A 7565-nucleotide genomic window follows, 5' to 3' on the forward strand; every position below is an offset into this window, starting at 1 on the left:
ATCCCTCTCCCTTCCTCTCTGTAAAAAAAATCAAATAAATAAATAAATAAATAAAAAGACTAAAAGCTCCGGGCTTAGGCAGACCTGGATTCAAATTCTATGTGACCTTGTGTAAGCAGTTTTCCTTGGTTTCTTCATTCATAAGCTGGGAATATAAGGTGTTCTAGCAGCATTGTTGTAAAGGTCATATTAATTGAGACTAGTGCATGAAAAATACTTAACACAATATTAGTTCAATAAATGTCTGCTATCTGCCAATAATGAACATATAACTTCCCACATTTACACCTTTTATTTTTTTCTTGTTGCATGATACTGGTGGCACTCTTTTCAGCATTCACCTTGCTTCCCACTTCTCCAAAAATAGCAGAAGCCATTAGACTCTTTTTAAAGGATCTGTGCTGTGGATCTCATCCACTCTCACCTCAGGGAAGTTGTGCGACTGATTTTCCCCCTCATCTTCTGTATTTCCTCGGCCTCTCCCTCACTTCTCCTTGCCATCAACATTTAAATCGGCTCAGGTCGCTCGTGTTTAAAAAGATTTCGCCTGTTTCCCCAATCGTTCCAGCCTTCAATCTCTCCCCCCTCACAAACTCCTTTCAGCTGCCTACACTTTTGTCTTGACTTTCTCATACCCCACTCTCTCCTCATCCCACTGATAAATTACACTGAATCTTTGGAAGTTGCCACTCTTATAGATTCTGCCCCCACCATTTCACCAAACCTGCTCAATTAAGTTCCCGGTGACCTCTGTATTTATTTATCCAAAGGACACTTCAATGTTTAACTTACGTAATTTGAAATCCCCGCAAAGCTGAGAATGGAAGTTCGGCTTTCAGTGCTACACAATCCTAGGTTTCCTCCTACTTATCTGGCCATTTCTTCTTGGTGTTGTCTGAGTGAATGGTTCTTCCAAGAGTGTGCAATGCAGCGGCCTTACATGATCTGGGCCTCATATTTACTCTCTCTGATGGGTCTTTTCCAATACTGACTAAGATCCAGTTGTACTAGACTGCATTCCTCTCCACGAATATACCTTTGAATGTGTTTGGGATACATGCCACGAGGGCAGGGACGTAATTCCTTGCCACTACACAATGCCTGGCATGTAGTAGATGCTCAATAAATATTTTTTGAATCAAAGGAATGGCTGCTGAGTGAAAGACTGGAGAAGTGCTGACGCCAAAAGAGAACAACAAAACCCCTGATCTTTCTGAAACCGTATCTCAATCAAATGCACATATCACACACTCATGACACACACAACCGACTGCTCAGAATCCTTTGATAGCTCCCCAAGATAAAGTCCAAACTCCTCAAAACTTGCAAGGAGATACAAGGAAAGTCTTTCAGAAGGGGCACCTCTTATTTCTCAAACATTAGTTAGCCAGGCCATTTCCGCTTCTCGGAATCTGACTCTGAAACCCCTGCAAATTCCCAACAAGCCTGCACTCTCTCCCCAGGGCTTTGCACACACTGCTTTCCCTGCCTAGAACAGTGATGGCAAACCTATGACACGCGTGTCAGAGGTGACACGCGAACTCATTTTTTTGGTTGATTTTTCTTTGTTAAATGGCATTTAAATATATAAAATGAATATCAAAAATATAAATCTTTGTTTTACTATGGTCGCAAATATCAAAAAATTTCTACATGTGACACGGCACCAGAGTTAAGTTAGGGTTTTTCAAAATGCTGACCCGCCGAGCTCAAAAGGTTCGCCATCACTGGCCTAGAACATGGTGCACTCAGCAGCCTCATCTTCTGACCAATAAAAGCCATATTCGTGTCTCCTTTTGGGAGTCATGCCCTTTTGGAGTCTCTCTTTGACCACCCACCCCAACCTCAGCTCTGGAAATCTGGGTTAACTGCCTTCTCTGCGCATTCGTAGTCCCCTGTGTGTCCACAATCACAAGGGGAATCACAGCAAATGCTTATTGGCGCCGTAACACTGTGTCGTTCCCTGAAGGCGAGATGCCTGGCTCACTTTTCTCCCCGTGCCATCAGCCCAGGCCCCGGCGCACAGAAACAGGCTCAGTGTTTCAGTGCAGGAACACCTCGGAGACACCGCGGCTCGGGTTCGAGACCCCAGCAACAGAGCAAGTATTGCAACAGAGCCAGTCCTAATCTTTTTGCTGCCGGGGGCCTTGCTTTTTAATTTGTAAAAAAGCGCAACACCTGTGGAGCGCAAGGAAGCCAAGCTCAATTAAACGGGGTTTGCCTGTGGTCGTAGTAACAAAAGCCCCCGAGTATTGAGGACTTCCCCGCAAGGGTTTTCTGTATAAATCTACTTTGTAATCTTACGAGACAGGTGCTATCATTACCCCCCATTTCGCAGGTAGGAAAACTGACACACAAAGAAGTCAGTCCTCTTTGGCTCCAGGAGAGTCCCACAGACAGGCATTTTCTGCAGTTGTGAGTTATGCCCGGCCCGCAAATAAAAAGGGCTTTCTGTTTTCAAAGAAACTTTCCGATCAGGCCAACCAATGGCTCCAAAAACATAAGGAACCACCCAAAGCGCGCTCCAAACCCGCGCCGGGCGGGGTTAAAGGGCACGAGGGGGCGCCGCTCCGGCGGCTGAAGGGATAAAGGTCCGGTCCCAGCCTCCTTCCCGGAGGTCCCCCGCCGCCCAGCGCCCCCGCCCGCGGCGGAGTCGACACCCGGGCGGCGTGTTTGGCCGCCACTGCCATTCGGCCCCAGCTCACCTGCCGTCCCGCCGCCTCGCCGAGCCGGGCCGTCAGCTCGCAGCGCCTCCCCCGGGCTGCTGGGCGCCCGCAGCGCGCAGCGGAGCCCGTTGCCTTGGCGACCGGAGCTACTTACCCCCGCGGCTCGCGCTACGGCGGCTCGGAGGGGACCAGGGGGCTTCGCGGTCCCTCCGCGGCCCGGAGGGGGACAGCGGGTGGGCGTCGGGCCCCAGAGCGGCGAGGGTCCAGCGTGGGGTCCGGCTTGCTGGGATTTGGCCCCGAGGGAAGAGACTGGAAAGGAATGCTGGGGGGAGGGGGCAGCGAGGCCAGGGGAGGACTGGAGCCTGCCCTGCCTGTGCCTCAGTTTCTCTCCCTGTAACCTGTGATGCAGGCCATCAGGGAAGAGGGCCAGCCCGGGTGGAAGCTTCTCGCACTGGGAATATTTAAAGACAGGAAACCTGACTTGGGCGGGGTGGCAGGTGCCTTTTTTTTTTTTTTTTTTTAAATCTCCGAAGCAGTGCTGTGGCAAATAATAAGCCTGTTTCTTTGGGCTCAAGGTGAGAATTAGGTAACCACATTTAATTTCAATACTGGAAAGAATTTTGAGAGGCGCCAATATAATCAGGTCAGGAAGGTCAGAAAAGGAACAAACGGCACCAGGGCGTTACATTTAACGGCACCAGGGCAATCAGGAAGGTCAGAAGGGGGAGATGAAACAATCAACTTTTATGGGAGACAGCTGCAGCCAGGGAGGTTACGGGAGATGGCCGCAGCCCGGGAGTAAACTGAAAAACAAACAACTTGATAAGAAACCAGACAGGCATTAACTCACAACGGAGCCAGATCCCCAGAAGAATGACCCCAGATTACTTCCCCCGTTTGCTTCCCCCGTTTGCTAGAGGAGTATATAACCTGTGCTTAAACTCTGAGTCGGGGCTGACAGCCGCTGCTCTGCTGCGTTCAGAGTAAGCTGTGAACCCCAACATGTTGGAAACTAAATAAACCCTTTGCCTTTTGCATGAGAAGCGTCTCTTGGTTCTTTGTGACAGCGGCTTGCGTCCTGGGCGTTACAATTTAATCTGTGACCAGCAATTGTACTTCTTGGAATTAGCATGCAGATACATTGGAACACGAATCCAAAGGATAATCATGCTCCATTGTTTGTAAAAGTATCAAGACCAGTCTTAAGGTCCATGAGTAGGGGATTGAGTAAATAAATTATGGTGCATCCATAAAACAGCTTACTATAGCAAGAGAGAGACCCAGGAAGATAAAGATGTAGATACAATTTAGATGTAGAATTGTGAAAAGGGGGTGATGGATCATACATATATAATGCTGGCATATGCACATATGAACTGTGGAAAGAGATCTGTGAGATGCGGGAGGGGGGGGTGGTTAAGATAATGCATTTTCACTGTATGTTCTTTTTAAAAAAATATATTTTATTGATTTTAGAGAGGAAGGGAGAGGGAGAGAGAGATAGAAATATCAATGATGAGAGAGAATCATTGATTGGCTGCCTCCTGCAGGCTCCCTACTGGGGATGGAGCCAGGCATGTGCCCTTGACTGGGATCGAACTTGGGACCCCTTCAGTCCGCAGGCAGACGCTCTATCCACTGAGCCAAGCCAGCTAGGGCTTTAATGTAGTATTTTCAAAAACCGAGTACATGTATTACCTTTTCAAACAATATATAGGAATGTAGGAGATCCGAATATGCCACCCCCAAAATATGCCACTTTCTAAGGATTATTTTGAGCTGAAGGCAATTGAGAAATAGACACAGACTCTCTGCCCTCACCCAATAAATTTCCCTTATTAAGTCTCCCCCCCACCCCCGCCCCCACTCCCCAGGGAAGGCAGAAAATAATCATAGGAGACAATTCTAGACTCTTATCAGTGAGAGAAAATCTACATAACAAATCTTGCTAAAAAAAAATCTTTATCTTCCATTAATTTCTGCCACTATCTACCTTCCCACAGCACGCCCCCTAAAAAGCCTAAACCCCTTTCCATTGTCTTACCACTTCTCTACAAATTTAAAGTTTACCAGCCTTGATCAATTTGTATAAAAGCCTCCATGCTTGGCCAGTCACTGAACCTAACAGGAGAAGACAACCTTTCCTCTCCTACAGGGGACAAAAAAACACATGGAGTTTTGACAATCAACAGGTAAGTATGGGAGGGGCTGTTTGGGTGGCAGTGAGCCCCCCACCTTAGAAGAGATGTTGCTGAGGTGGAAATTAGGAGTAGAGGATCTCAAAGATGTGCTTTCCTCCAACTTTGCCACCTAGAGGAGGCACACTTAGTTAGCCACTGGGGGTTAAAAACACAGAGATGGGCCGGATACCGCATTTGGGAGGACTCATGCTTGCAGGTCAGAAAATGAAAAGCTCTTCAGCTGCTGGCTTGACCCAGTGTTCCTGACATCAACATGCTCACAGAATGTAAACAAGTATCAGACAAGGCCACTGCTTATTCGGAACAAGGCAGACACACAATGATTCAACAACTTCCTCTTCTAACATGAGTGGGTCCTGCTTTTTTTTTCTTCTCTTTTCCTTTTTCAATGACAATTCTGGCCCTGCTTTACTTAATCTTCTTACCTCCAGGATAAAAATTAAGATGCCTAATCATCAAATTGTCCCTGCTTTCTGACTGTGTCCAATTCAAAACAACGTCCCACTTCCTTAAACCATCCGTAGAGTACCCAAATCCTAACATAAACTCTTTCCAAGTCCCTCTTACCAAGATTCCTCACGGTTTCCCTGGTGTGTGTTCTCCCTTAAAGAACAAGCTGAATAAATAAATCTTTTTGATAACAGCGTTGTAAGAGCTACCTGGAAGGTTCAGTGGTCCTGAAGCAACCTGCCTTGGGCAGGTGTTTGGGGGGAGGGGAGGAGATAGGCTGAGGCAGGAAGTAGGAAAGCTTGAGCAATTCTTCCTCTGCCATCAACCAACGCTTCCTGTGGCCTTTGGCAAACCATTTCACTTTGAGCCTTTTTCCATTTCAGTAAAAGAAGAGATCTGAATATATTTCTAAGGTGTCTTCCAATCTAAATATTATAGAATTCCAAGTTCTACGGGTTTTTGTATTCTCAGGTAAATGTTCTCCCTACATGAGGCATTTGTACAACATGGTCATCATTGGCAAGTCTACATACCACCTACACTGTTATGTATTTACAGAAATCATTTTCAAGTTTTCTTTCTTTAAATAGAATCTCAATTTTTTGCTGACATCTACAAAAGAAAATTTACTTCATTGCTTAAATGGAAAACCAGCTTTGGTTGGTAGAAATGGAAGTTTTTTGCAAACACACACACACAAACCCTGAAATAAAACAGTTATTTAACTGTAGATGTGGTTATCTGTGGAGTGATGTGGAAAATGAAGCCTTCATTCTGTTAAAAAGGGAGATAAGCAAGTGTTAGAAAAATGTTAAATACATACTAGTCCCAAACAAACTTTTTCTATGGTTTGAAACAGGACTTTTTCACTGTGCCTTCCAATGATATACAGAGCCCACATTTTAGGAAACAATGCTCATTTTTCCCTGATAAAGTTGACTCATCTTTCAGTTCTCAGATTAAATTCCTCAGAACAACCTCCCAGGCTCTCCCACCCCCTCCCCCCTCCCCCGTCCCCCACAACTAAATTGTATTCCCTTAGGCTACTTCTTCATAGTACTCATCACAATACCGTATGTTATGGTGCATTTATGTTGTCAGTCTCTTCTTAACTAGGCCATAAATTCTGGTTACACTTTGTAACCGGACAACCAAGGGGTCTGGGCTGCCTGTCACTACTTCAGCCAATTAAGCAGAGACAGGGTTGAATCATATATTGTTGTGGACCAACATTTACGAGAATAAGACCACCAACTCCAATTAGGTCTTAAACAGCAAGCGAGGATTTATTGAATTGGCCAGTGACTGCCACAGGCTTTCCCCTGTAACAGCCTGGAGCTTTTATCCCCAGAAAACACAAACGTCCTTGATTTACAGTTACAAGGGTCTAATCAGGACCTCGACGCCGATGTCTGGGAGTGGGAGACTTGGAGTTATGCCTGGTTACCTATCCTTGACCCCATCCTTGTTAAAATTTTTTACTGACATTTAATTCATTACAGTATGAGCGTATATTCCAATAATGCCAGCAGTATGGGAGAGCACTAGGTCAGCCACAAAAATCTGCTCTGCACCCCACCATAAGGCAACTGCTTATATTGGGTAGGACAAGATTACGTGGAGAAGTAGGAATTACAGGTATGGGAAAATGAGCATGGGACAATCATTACAGGTTACAAGTCATGTAGGCTGGGGCGGTTGTGGGGGGGGGGGGGGGGGAGGGGAGCGGGCAGAGTTACGGAAAGCAGCGCCAGCCAGATTACAGGTAGTAGGGGCAGGGGGTTGTAAAGAGCAGGTGCCTCCAGGACTAGGTGCCACGAGGTTGTAAATCTTTCCACAATGATAAGCAGTTCTCCGAAGGAAGACAGACTGCATTCCGATGTTAGCTCCCATGTCCCAGGGCGTACAATTCTCAGCGAGGTTAGACTGTGCTTTGTCTAATCAGAAAAGAACAATCACGGTTAACAGAGCATGATTAATATTTCTTATAATTATAGTCAATTTCTAATATTCTATTTCTGCCCCTAACAACTTCAGTATCCCAGATGTTGACACATAATGGGCTCCCAGTGAATACAAATGAGGTGAAGAAATCAAGCCTCCACCATCCTAAAGCACTGGCAGGCTTAGCCCCGCCTCCTCCCTCAGTTGGCGAGGAATTAGCCCCGCCTTCTTTCTCTACCAATGACAGGTGCCTTCTGAGCCGCGGCCGAGGGAGGTGGGCGGGGCCACGCAATGACGCTGGCCG

At 46.4% G+C, this 7565-nt stretch overlaps 1 protein-coding gene across 1 annotated transcript in view; it reads right to left on the minus strand.

Moving 5' to 3' along the window:
* Positions 1–2788, minus strand: part of PKIG (cAMP-dependent protein kinase inhibitor gamma) — a 63759-nt gene extending 60971 nt beyond the window's left edge. The window contains exon 1 of the mRNA XM_070420881.1: positions 2706–2788. The gene's annotated coding sequence lies outside the window, so the exon portion shown is untranslated. The remainder of the gene's footprint in view (positions 1–2705) is intronic.
* Between the last annotated feature and the right edge of the window lie 4777 nt (positions 2789–7565).

Source organism: Myotis yumanensis, unplaced genomic scaffold, assembly GCF_028538775.1.
Source record: "Myotis yumanensis isolate MYYU_CA2020_CCGP unplaced genomic scaffold, mMyoYum1.0.hap1 SCAF_7, whole genome shotgun sequence".
In the NCBI taxonomy this organism is placed as follows: domain Eukaryota; kingdom Metazoa; phylum Chordata; class Mammalia; order Chiroptera; family Vespertilionidae; genus Myotis; species Myotis yumanensis.